The sequence below is a fragment of the Centruroides sculpturatus genome, unplaced genomic scaffold, assembly GCF_000671375.1.
Source record: "Centruroides sculpturatus isolate CEXI.00-Female unplaced genomic scaffold, Cexi_2.0 scaffold1237, whole genome shotgun sequence".
Taxonomy (NCBI): domain Eukaryota; kingdom Metazoa; phylum Arthropoda; class Arachnida; order Scorpiones; family Buthidae; genus Centruroides; species Centruroides sculpturatus.
This window is the reverse complement of record NW_019385374.1, coordinates 176,211-190,846: the sequence shown is the minus strand read 5'-3', so window position 1 is coordinate 190,846 and position 14,636 is coordinate 176,211.

Genomic DNA, 14,636 nt, shown 5'->3' with positions numbered 1-14,636 from the left:
CCGGACTGATTAATGATTCACTTCGATGACTCATAGATTTATAATTTATCCAATAAGACGTCGAGGTGATTCACGTGGAGGAAGAAAACGACAACAGTTCGACCTTTACGTCACAATCTACCGATACCAGAAATTTATATTTATTACTGTTTACGTCGCCATTAAAATTAGAAGAGTGAAAATGTAGTAATTATAATAAATTTGCATTGAATGTGCATTTTTCGTTTAGGCGGAGTGAGAAAAACTGTTTTGAATAAACCCGACCTTGACATCGCTTCACCCATTCATTATTTTTTAAAGTAAATAAATTTTAAAAATCAAAATAGCATCTTATTTTAGAAAAATAGAAATATTACAAGTTTTGTACGATTACAATTCTAATATTTCTTCTATATTAGCTGTATTTAGTACAATAAAGTTAACTACAGTGAATGGTGGAGCGATTAACACATTACTGCTTGATGCTCAAAGCCGGTCTAAGGATCCGAGTTCAAACAGATTCTCTGGGATTTTGGCGTGTTGACCGGTTCGAATATATCTAGATCTTTCTATCCGCCAATTCCATTCGGGCCTAACTCGTAATGGATATGGTTAACGATCTAATAGGAGAAGCGAAAGACTAGGATTCGAGTCCTGGTTTGGTTCAAATTTTCATGGATAAGTTGATCGGATATGTTGAACCCTGTCCGACATCACTTGGCAGTCACTAAACCAAGCCTGGCCGTATTCATAATGGGACAATGAATATGAAAAATATCTCTTAGTGCCCCAGACAGAAAAAAGTTTAAATTTTATTTTATTTTCTGCTTATAATTCAAATTTAAGCTTTTCATCTACGCAAGCAGAACAGTCCATTTATGAATCTCTTCCGTTGAAGCAGTTTGTGCATAACGTAAAGTCGTAGTAGTAAAGTCCACTTTTACGATCCAATTGCGTCATGAAACAACGTTGCAAAGCGAATATTTCTATTTCTCATATTCTCAGTTATGAATTGATATCAATCAATCAATCAATCAATCAACGCAGGATACCAGCATATAAGTAATAAGTAATACATATAAGTAATACACGACTTTAAATATGTCATCATGGACGACCTGATCCGCAATAGGATCGAACCAGCATAGGTGATGTAGGTGAAGGTTGTCATAAACTGAAATTGTTTTTCTTAGAAAATAGAAATATACAGCACTTAATTAAATATACTAGTCACTAGTATACACTTATATCCCTATAAACCCTAGTAAAAACCCTAGGCTCTATGAGAGGAAGGTGCAGTCAGGGCCCATGAACTTTAGGGTGGTCCATCAGAGGAAGAAAAATTACAAATAAATGAAATAAATTTCGGCCAACGATTAATATTTATACAAGATTATTTTTGTACTTCAATATAATTATGTTATTTGTATAAACAGATTCTCCGAAAGGGGAGGCCCAAAATAATCTTTGAACCAATAACTCTCCATTCTTTCGGCGAGCCCTGATAAGCCCTCACTTATGACTATGAGGGTTGTGAAGCCACAAATAGTAAAGTGGGACTGTAAGATGTAGAAGACAATATTTCAACAAAGCTTAGATATTAGCAGATATAATTCTTCTAAATCTTTATTTTAGCCATATCCCGAGCGGCATAAATGAGAGATTAATTCAAGAAAAAATAGCCTAGATCTTAAATATAAATTACTTCGCAACGTATTTTCGATTTATTTTAATAATTTAATCTGAAAATATCGCTTAATAGCAAACTGAATATATAATTTAACACCAAAATATAATGTATACCGATTTCTTTAATCATAATAAAAATTTATTATTTACAATTGATGCTTTTAAATAAAATAATCAAAGTTTAAAAACCTTAAAAATAAATAAGTGGCGTAATTCAAAATGGCGGATTATTCAATTTCCATGCGTTTACTGTGTCCCATTCAAATAATATATTTTTAATATAAATCTGAAAATTACTTAACATTAAATACACTTTCTTTTTAAATATCGAACAGATGTTTTTCTTTTTTAATAATCGACAGTAACGAACAGGAGCATCGCAGCCATTTGCTACGACTACGCTCATAAATAAATTAATTCCAGAAGTTATTTTATGATTCCGTTTTACTGCGTACATAACTTATTATTTATTAGACAAGAGCATTCGCTGCATTTATCGATTCTTTAAATTGATTTTCAAAGCTATTTTTACTTGAAATTTCATCTGTCTCCGTGTTAAGTTTCATATCTTAAAGGTTTCATATGTATATAATTTATTCTACGTGTACTGGAATACTGAAGACTATACTTACGTATAATCATAATAAATGATATATAAACACATAGGGAAAGAGAGGAAGAGTGCAATTAAATAAGAAATGTCTTTTAAATTTTAAAAATTAATTTTTAAAAAGAGACATAAATTTATAGAATCTGACAATTTTCATGATTAAAAAGTTTATTCGTTGTTTTATTATAAAATAAAAAGAATTAAATAAATAAATAAAACAACAAAATGTTTAAAAATAAAACTGAAAATTTATCAATTTGTTAATTTTCTTTTAAAGTCAAGGAAGATGGATTTGTCTCCAAAATATAAATAAAACAATGTTTTAACTTTCTACTTGTGTTTATTTATTTATTTCATATTTTAAAACTTTCCTTTAAAAAATCTTTTATTTTTCTTGGCAAGAATGACGTTAACTTTCAAGATAAAAAAGAAAAAAAAAACATATTTATATAAGATATAATAACATACAAAACATTAGATTTTTTAAAATATTTTGTAATTTAGTTTATACAATTAAATTAATTATCTGGATATCAGATTAAATTTTAAATATATATATATAAATATTTAAATATGGTAGACTTTGACTCCTAGAAAGACGTCGTAAACCGAGCTATACTATTTTCTATAAAGACAATGTAATAAATCTAGATTAAGTTCACGAAAATACAACTCTATTTATTTAACATTATACATAAAAAATCACAAAAACTGCGGAATTTCGTATAATTATCGAAGACTTAAAATTGGAATTTAAATAAGATTTAGAGATTGAAAAGCTCCAAGGTCGTAAAGCGAGGGACTGTTATATATTTTTGTTTTACTTGTAGAAACAAGTAAAATAAAAAATATATTTGATTAAAACATACGTAAATAAGCAATTACCATTGCTGTAGATATTTTTAGTTACTTAATAAATTAATTTTATTTAAATATCTCATTCAATTCTATTAAATCTCTTATTGAATTTTTCTGTTTAATGATTACTTTTTAATTTATCTTTTTCTTTTCCAAAAATTTACTTAATTTTATCTTAATAAATTGAATTAGAAAGATTTTTTTATATCATCATTCGCATTTTAATATATTAAATAATTTTAAAATATCCGTAAATTAATATCTACATCATTTATTATAATAATTACATTTATATTCATCTTAATTTCTAATTATGGAGATCAATATCTTAATCTTTACTTCTTAAAATGAAAATAAATAAACGTTGCTATTTATGGATATTTTACTTTTAATTACTTATTATTATTATTTAATAATTTATTCATATAAAATTTTTAAATCATAGACCAAAAATATTGCTCTAATCTGAAATTATCACTTCTATTATCAATACATTATCTTGTGATTCATGCAAATTTTGCTTGTTGTTATTTTTAGCGTTAGCAGCAAGTTTACATAAATAAATTTAAATTAATCTAAAAATTCAGTCAAATTTATTATTACAAATTATTGGGCTGCAGTTTTAAAAAAAATTGTACAGGGGCAAGGCAATACAGTATTAAGTTGAGGTGGAAAGCATATATTTCAAATGAAATAAATTTTAAAAATATGATTAAAAATTGCAGCCCAGCATTGTGACGATGTGACAATAAATAATTGCTCGTTTCTAATTAAATTCTATTATAAATTATAGAGAAATAGTTTTACTGTTTTAATGGAGCATTAATTAATTGTAATTTTTAATAACTAAATAAATTAATTACAAAAAAATTAATAAATTAAGGATAAAACTTTCAGGTTAACATTTTATTTTCTTTAATCTCTGGACAATATATCATATTAAAATGGTAATATATAAACATTACACATAAATAAATGTAAAATTTCTATCTACTTCTATTTAAAATATTCCACATGGAATATTACATTATAATTATAAAGTAAAATTTTTCTTATATTTTAAATTAATGAGTTGGGAGTTATTCAAAACAAAATAACAAATTTATAGTCTAAAATATATAATTTAATTCTAAAGGGAATAGATATAATTTAGTCACTATTTATTTATTTAAAACAAAAACAATATTCTAATAGATTCCATGTTAGAGTGAGGAAGTGTGGATTGTTGATGCTCTTGTGTTTCAGCCTCCATTTTGGGCGTGCGTGTTCTAATTTCTTTGTGATATTTTGTAAATATTTTAAATGTTTTCAATTAATACAATATGAAATATTTTTACGAGTATGTTGTAATTTGAATAAACAAAACGGAATAAAATCAAATTTCAATTGCAACATTCAAAGATAATTTGTCTACCGAAACTGGTTTTCAAATTTTTTCCTTTGATATTTGGATCGATCAGCTTTCATTTTTATTAAATACATTTATCAATAAATATGAAATCATTCGTACACATAATTCTAAAAATGATCATAAAGTTAATTGTCTTTAAAGAAGTTACTCAGTTTAATAAACTATGAAACAATAATGTGCTTTACAGTTTCCATCTTCAATCTCAATTTAACGCTAATTTTCATTCTAATTTTAGAGAAAATTATTATGTTTATTCATAAAAGTCCAGAAAATGTGCTATTCATTAGATTATTATATATAAAACTCCAATATTTTCTGATTTTTTCCTATTATATACGATGGATATGCACAAATAAACTGCATCCATCCTGATTGAGGAAGTAAAAAATCTCTAAGGATACAATAATAAAAATTAATTAAATATATATTTCCACTCTTAATTTTATCATATGCCAGAAATAGAGTTAAGATTTTTTTTTAATTATCTTTTAATTTTGCATTTTCTTTTTCTACATTCTTGCCAAGTATTTCATCACGTAACACAACTGACATTATTTTTCAGTATAATTAATTAGCAGGCCATACAACAAAGTAGAAATTGTATTTTGCTGGCCTAAAAAGTTTGACCAAATTTGGCATAATTATATTTTTACAAATTCTGCGAGAGTCTGATTATAAAACAACTCATTTTTATTTTGTAAATCGAAACAAACTCATGTCAGATGAAAGAATTTAAATAAAGAAAAAAATAATGATCTTTACTTCTCTAATTTAAATAAATAGTAAAATTATCTTTAATGCTTATTTAATTGAAAATTAATAGAATAAAATATGTTAACAAGTAAAATTACGCATTCATTTTTTATTTATAGCATTTTAAAATTAGAAACAATCGAATTAGGGCCATAGAAATCAATGTTTCTTCTATCGATTCAATAGAATAATTAAGTTTCCATACTTTTAAGTAGCTCATTACAATCAAAATTTCTAACATTTTCTGGTTACTTTTTTATACGAAATGTTTATCAATACGATTGATAATAATAATAAAAACGTGTTACTTACATCATACCAACTTCATATAGGAACTTTATTACTGATAACATAACTATTGTATATACAATACTATTATAACACTATTTACTGTGCTTGTTTCGACATTTTGTAAGATGTTCACGAAAATTTAAATACTATTTTCGTGATTTTTCAGTCTCATATAAAAAAAAACANAAGTCGTAGTAGTAAAGTCCACTTTTACGATCCAATTGCGTCATGAAACAACGTTGCAAAGCGAATATTTCTATTTCTCATATTCTCAGTTATGAATTGATATCAATCAATCAATCAATCAATCAACGCAGGATACCAGCATATAAGTAATAAGTAATACATATAAGTAATACACGACTTTAAATATGTCATCATGGACGACCTGATCCGCAATAGGATCGAACCAGCATAGGTGATGTAGGTGAAGGTTGTCATAAACTGAAATTGTTTTTCTTAGAAAATAGAAATATACAGCACTTAATTAAATATACTAGTCACTAGTATACACTTATATCCCTATAAACCCTAGTAAAAACCCTAGGCTCTATGAGAGGAAGGTGCAGTCAGGGCCCATGAACTTTAGGGTGGTCCATCAGAGGAAGAAAAATTACAAATAAATGAAATAAATTTCGGCCAACGATTAATATTTATACAAGATTATTTTTGTACTTCAATATAATTATGTTATTTGTATAAACAGATTCTCCGAAAGGGGAGGCCCAAAATAATCTTTGAACCAATAACTCTCCATTCTTTCGGCGAGCCCTGATAAGCCCTCACTTATGACTATGAGGGTTGTGAAGCCACAAATAGTAAAGTGGGACTGTAAGATGTAGAAGACAATATTTCAACAAAGCTTAGATATTAGCAGATATAATTCTTCTAAATCTTTATTTTAGCCATATCCCGAGCGGCATAAATGAGAGATTAATTCAAGAAAAAATAGCCTAGATCTTAAATATAAATTACTTCGCAACGTATTTTCGATTTATTTTAATAATTTAATCTGAAAATATCGCTTAATAGCAAACTGAATATATAATTTAACACCAAAATATAATGTATACCGATTTCTTTAATCATAATAAAAATTTATTATTTACAATTGATGCTTTTAAATAAAATAATCAAAGTTTAAAAACCTTAAAAATAAATAAGTGGCGTAATTCAAAATGGCGGATTATTCAATTTCCATGCGTTTACTGTGTCCCATTCAAATAATATATTTTTAATATAAATCTGAAAATTACTTAACATTAAATACACTTTCTTTTTAAATATCGAACAGATGTTTTTCTTTTTTAATAATCGACAGTAACGAACAGGAGCATCGCAGCCATTTGCTACGACTACGCTCATAAATAAATTAATTCCAGAAGTTATTTTATGATTCCGTTTTACTGCGTACATAACTTATTATTTATTAGACAAGAGCATTCGCTGCATTTATCGATTCTTTAAATTGATTTTCAAAGCTATTTTTACTTGAAATTTCATCTGTCTCCGTGTTAAGTTTCATATCTTAAAGGTTTCATATGTATATAATTTATTCTACGTGTACTGGAATACTGAAGACTATACTTACGTATAATCATAATAAATGATATATTTTACGCCGTTCGTTTCGATTATTTAGTGCATTAAACTCCGGACTGATTAATGATTCACTTCGATGACTCATAGATTTATAATTTATCCAATAAGACGTCGAGGTGATTCACGTGGAGGAAGAAAACGACAACAGTTCGACCTTTACGTCACAATCTACCGATACCAGAAATTTATATTTATTACTGTTTACGTCGCCATTAAAATTAGAAGAGTGAAAATGTAGTAATTATAATAAATTTGCATTGAATGTGCATTTTTCGTTTAGGCGGAGTGAGAAAAACTGTTTTGAATAAACCCGACCTTGACATCGCTTCACCCATTCATTATTTTTTAAAGTAAATAAATTTTAAAAATCAAAATAGCATCTTATTTTAGAAAAATAGAAATATTACAAGTTTTGTACGATTACAATTCTAATATTTCTTCTATATTAGCTGTATTTAGTACAATAAAGTTAACTACAGTGAATGGTGGAGCGATTAACACATTACTGCTTGATGCTCAAAGCCGGTCTAAGGATCCGAGTTCAAACAGATTCTCTGGGATTTTGGCGTGTTGACCGATTCGAATATATCTAGACCTTTCTATCCGCCAATTCCATTCGGGCCTAACTCGTAATGGATATGGTTAACGATCTAATAGGAGAAGCGAAAGACTAGGATTCGAGTCCTGGTTTGGTTCAAATTTTCATGGATAAGTTGATCGGATATGTTGAACCCTGTCCGACATCACTTGGCAGTCACTAAACCAAGCCTGGCCGTATTCATAATGGGACAATGAATATGAAAAATATCTCTTAGTGCCCCAGACAGAAAAAAGTTTAAATTTTATTTTATTTTCTGCTTATAATTCAAATTTAAGCTTTTCATCTACGCAAGCAGAACAGTCCATTTATGAATCTCTTCCGTTGAAGCAGTTTGTGCATAACGTAAAGTCGTAGTAGTAAAGTCCACTTTTACGATCCAATTGCGTCATGAAACAACGTTGCAAAGCGAATATTTCTATTTCTCATATTCTCAGTTATGAATTGATATCAATCAATCAATCAATCAATCAACGCAGGATACCAGCATATAAGTAATAAGTAATACATATAAGTAATACATGACTTTAAATATGTCATCATGGACGGCCTGATCCGCAATAGGATCGAACCAGCATAGGTGATGTAGGTGAAGGTTGTCATAAACTGAAATTGTTTTTCTTAGAAAATAGAAATATACAGCACTTAATTAAATATACTAGTCACTAGTATACACTTATATCCCTATAAACCCTAGTAAAAACCCTAGGCTCTATGAGAGGAAGGTGCAGTCAGGGCCCATGAACTTTAGGGTGGTCCATCAGAGGAAGAAAAATTACAAATAAATGAAATAAATTTCGGCCAACGATTAATATTTATACAAGATTATTTTTGTACTTCAATATAATTATGTTATTTGTATAAACAGATTCTCCGAAAGGGGAGGCCCAAAATAATCTTTGAACCAATAACTCTCCATTCTTTCGGCGAGCCCTGATAAGCCCTCACTTATGACTATGAGGGTTGTGAAGCCACAAATAGTAAAGTGGGACTGTAAGATGTAGAAGACAATATTTCAACAAAGCTTAGATATTAGCAGATATAATTCTTCTAAATCTTTATTTTAGCCATATCCCGAGCGGCATAAATGAGAGATTAATTCAAGAAAAAATAGCCTAGATCTTAAATATAAATTACTTCGCAACGTATTTTCGATTTATTTTAATAATTTAATCTGAAAATATCGCTTAATAGCAAACTGAATATATAATTTAACACCAAAATATAATGTATACCGATTTCTTTAATCATAATAAAAATTTATTATTTACAATTGATGCTTTTAAATAAAATAATCAAAGTTTAAAAACCTTAAAAATAAATAAGTGGCGTAATTCAAAATGGCGGATTATTCAATTTCCATGCGTTTACTGTGTCCCATTCAAATAATATATTTTTAATATAAATCTGAAAATTACTTAACATTAAATACACTTTCTTTTTAAATATCGAACAGATGTTTTTCTTTTTTAATAATCGACAGTAACGAACAGGAGCATCGCAGCCATTTGCTACGACTACGCTCATAAATAAATTAATTCCAGAAGTTATTTTATGATTCCGTTTTACTGCGTACATAACTTATTATTTATTAGACAAGAGCATTCGCTGCATTTATCGATTCTTTAAATTGATTTTCAAAGCTATTTTTACTTGAAATTTCATCTGTCTCCGTGTTAAGTTTCATATCTTAAAGGTTTCATATGTATATAATTTATTCTACGTGTACTGGAATACTGAAGACTATACTTACGTATAATCATAATAAATGATATATAAACACATAGGGAAAGAGAGGAAGAGTGCAATTAAATAAGAAATGTCTTTTAAATTTTAAAAATTAATTTTTAAAAAGAGACATAAATTTATAGAATCTGACAATTTTCATGATTAAAAAGTTTATTCGTTGTTTTATTATAAAATAAAAAGAATTAAATAAATAAATAAAACAACAAAATGTTTAAAAATAAAACTGAAAATTTATCAATTTGTTAATTTTCTTTTAAAGTCAAGGAAGATGGATTTGTCTCCAAAATATAAATAAAACAATGTTTTAACTTTCTACTTGTGTTTATTTATTTATTTCATATTTTAAAACTTTCCTTTAAAAAATCTTTTATTTTTCTTGGCAAGAATGACGTTAACTTTCAAGATAAAAAAGAAAAAAAAAACATATTTATATAAGATATAATAACATACAAAACATTAGATTTTTTAAAATATTTTGTAATTTAGTTTATACAATTAAATTAATTATCTGGATATCAGATTAAATTTTAAATATATATATATAAATATTTAAATATGGTAGACTTTGACTCCTAGAAAGACGTCGTAAACCGAGCTATACTATTTTCTATAAAGACAATGTAATAAATCTAGATTAAGTTCACGAAAATACAACTCTATTTATTTAACATTATACATAAAAAATCACAAAAACTGCGGAATTTCGTATAATTATCGAAGACTTAAAATTGGAATTTAAATAAGATTTAGAGATTGAAAAGCTCCAAGGTCGTAAAGCGAGGGACTGTTATATATTTTTGTTTTACTTGTAGAAACAAGTAAAATAAAAAATATATTTGATTAAAACATACGTAAATAAGCAATTACCATTGCTGTAGATATTTTTAGTTACTTAATAAATTAATTTTATTTAAATATCTCATTCAATTCTATTAAATCTCTTATTGAATTTTTCTGTTTAATGATTACTTTTTAATTTATCTTTTTCTTTTCCAAAAATTTACTTAATTTTATCTTAATAAATTGAATTAGAAAGATTTTTTTATATCATCATTCGCATTTTAATATATTAAATAATTTTAAAATATCCGTAAATTAATATCTACATCATTTATTATAATAATTACATTTATATTCATCTTAATTTCTAATTATGGAGATCAATATCTTAATCTTTACTTCTTAAAATGAAAATAAATAAACGTTGCTATTTATGGATATTTTACTTTTAATTACTTATTATTATTATTTAATAATTTATTCATATAAAATTTTTAAATCATAGACCAAAAATATTGCTCTAATCTGAAATTATCACTTCTATTATCAATACATTATCTTGTGATTCATGCAAATTTTGCTTGTTGTTATTTTTAGCGTTAGCAGCAAGTTTACATAAATAAATTTAAATTAATCTAAAAATTCAGTCAAATTTATTATTACAAATTATTGGGCTGCAGTTTTAAAAAAAATTGTACAGGGGCAAGGCAATACAGTATTAAGTTGAGGTGGAAAGCATATATTTCAAATGAAATAAATTTTAAAAATATGATTAAAAATTGCAGCCCAGCATTGTGACGATGTGACAATAAATAATTGCTCGTTTCTAATTAAATTCTATTATAAATTATAGAGAAATAGTTTTACTGTTTTAATGGAGCATTAATTAATTGTAATTTTTAATAACTAAATAAATTAATTACAAAAAAATTAATAAATTAAGGATAAAACTTTCAGGTTAACATTTTATTTTCTTTAATCTCTGGACAATATATCATATTAAAATGGTAATATATAAACATTACACATAAATAAATGTAAAATTTCTATCTACTTCTATTTAAAATATTCCACATGGAATATTACATTATAATTATAAAGTAAAATTTTTCTTATATTTTAAATTAATGAGTTGGGAGTTATTCAAAACAAAATAACAAATTTATAGTCTAAAATATATAATTTAATTCTAAAGGGAATAGATATAATTTAGTCACTATTTATTTATTTAAAACAAAAACAATATTCTAATAGATTCCATGTTAGAGTGAGGAAGTATGGATTGTTGATGCTCTTGTGTTTCAGCTCCATTTTGGGCGTGCGTGTTCTAATTTCTTTGTGATATTTTGTAAATATTTTAAATGTTTTCAATTAATACAATATGAAATATTTTTACGAGTATGTTGTAATTTGAATAAACAAAACGGAATAAAATCAAATTTCAATTGCAACATTCAAAGATAATTTGTCTACCGAAACTGGTTTTCAAATTTTTTCCTTTGATATTTGGATCGATCAGCTTTCATTTTTATTAAATACATTTATCAATAAATATGAAATCATTCGTACACATAATTCTAAAAATGATCATAAAGTTAATTGTCTTTAAAGAAGTTACTCAGTTTAATAAACTACGAAATAATAATGTGCTTTACAGTTTCCATCTTCAATCTCAATTTAACGCTAATTTTCATTCTAATTTTAGAGAAAATTATTATGTTTATTCATAAAAGTCCAGAAAATGTGCTATTCATTAGATTATTATATATAAAACTCCAATATTTTCTGATTTTTTCCTATTATATACGATGGATATGCACAAATGAACTGCATCCATCCTGATTGGGGAAGTAAAAAATCTCTAAGGATACAATAATAAAAATAAATTAAATATACATTTCCACTCTTAATTTTATCATCTGCCAGAAATAGAGTTTAGATTTTTTTTTAATTATCTTTTAATTTTGCATTTTCTTTTTCTACATTCTTGCCAAGTATTTCATCACGTAACACAACTGACATTATTTTTCAGTATAATTAATTAGCAGGCCATACAACAAAGTAGAAATTGTATTTTGCTGGCCTAAAAAGTTTGACCAAATTTGGCATAATTATATTTTTACAAATTCTGCGAGAGTCTGATTATAAAACAACTCATTTTTATTTTGTAAATCGAAACAAACTCATGTCAGATGAAAGAATTTAAATAAAGAAAAAAATAATGATCTTTACTTCTCTAATTTAAATAAATAGTAAAATTATCTTTAATGCTTATTTAATTGAAAATTAATAGAATAAAATATGTTAACAAGTAAAATTACGCATTCATTTTTTATTTATAGCATTTTAAAATTAGAAACAATCGAATTAGGGCCATAGAAATCAATGTTTCTTCTATCGATTCAATAGAATAATTAAGTTTCCATACTTTTAAGTAGCTCATTACAATCAAAATTTCTAACATTTTCTGGTTACTTTTTTATACGAAATGTTTATCAATACGATTGATAATAATAATAAAAACGTGTTACTTACATCATACCAACTTCATATAGGAACTTTATTACTGATAACATAACTATTGTATATACAATACTATTATAACACTATTTACTGTGCTTGTTTCGACATTTTGTAAGATGTTCACGAAAATTTAAATACTATTTTCGTGATTTTTCAGTCTCATATAAAAAAAAACCTAATTAAAACTGATGAAATTTAATTATTAATTCATAATTAAATACTTTACGTTTATATAAATAACTTGATATATTTTAAAATAAAACCATAACCATTTAAAGTATTTATATTATTTTTATTTTAATTAACTGGGTAGCATTATACACTGTTCTTACAGTATAATTTTTCTTTTTTTTCGGATATTTTCATAATCTTTAATAATTTCATTATAATTATTAACACTACTTCTTTACTATGTAAACTTATTACATATGTTCAAATATTTTTATTTATCTATTAAATATATTAAATCAATAAATTTTAACTTATTAATTTAGTAAATAGTTAACTTCAATAAATAGCATTTAAGTACTTTCAAAGAATGATTAAATATCTTCGTTAGATTTATATTTACTAAATGCAAGTAAATTTGAAAACCTATTAGTTTATTATGAAAATATAATCCTAATATTTTTTTTTCATAAGTGTAGAGAATATCAATTAAATAATTTCAAATTTTCTTTGACTAGTAATATTTAAATGTTGTCTAAAAGTCTGTACAACATATTTAAATATATACAGAGACAACCCATAAGTAAACAGATAAAAGATTATGTCTGAAAATAAGGTTATTTCACAGTATCCAGGCGATACAAGTACCACTTATGCATAGTAAAACCACAAAGTCTCAATCAGGCATGGAGTCAATGAGTTTTGCTATCTTGGTCTGTAGGATGTTGGTCCACTCAGCCCATAATCAATCTAAAAGTTTGATAATATTGATGGGTGACTGACTGGTTCCTGGAAGCTTGTGGATTCCTTGTGTTGCCAAGCAAATTCCTAGTGTGTTTGAAGCATGACAAGGAGTGTATTCTCATTGAACAAAGTGGATGTTTTGTCCATCAGCCCACTGGAGAATATTGGAAGACTTTTTTCCAAACGGCAATGTATTTTTCAGAGTTAATATTGCCTCGTGCATTTGCTGACATTCGGGGTGTCTACTTATGGGTTGTCTTTGTAAAATGATCAAGTTTTTGCAATGATATGTTTAAAGTAATGTTTTGCTGAATTTACTCAATGTTTGAAATCTTATCATGTAGTAATTCAAAATGCCACACATGCAGATTTACTACTATTAAAAGAAATATAAAGTATTTAATGAATTGTTAAACATAATCAAAGGTGTAAATCTTGAAGGAACACAAATATCTTTCCCTTAAAATATAAACAAGTTCCAATATTAGATAAAAAACAAATATTTTCTTAATTTAAGAATGTTTTTGCTGTAGTAACATTTAAACTAAACTAAAGTGCAGTGCTTATTTATGTATAATATTGACAGCTAAATAGTGTATTTCCTCAATTCTAAGATATTTGTTTTTATCTCTTTCCACCTGTCCAAAACAAACATACATCTTACAATTGACAGTATCTTACATTTGCAGTCAAGAACAACAATCAGCATACATTGTGAGTTGATGCATTATGCACTAATGATAACAATAGAGTATTTGACTAAACTGCTTAATTACATCAGTTTAAATGAATTTTTTTTAATGATGTGCATTTAATTTAAATTTAATTTTAACATTTAAAATGCCATCATAATGCAGCATCAATTACCAATTTAGATAAGT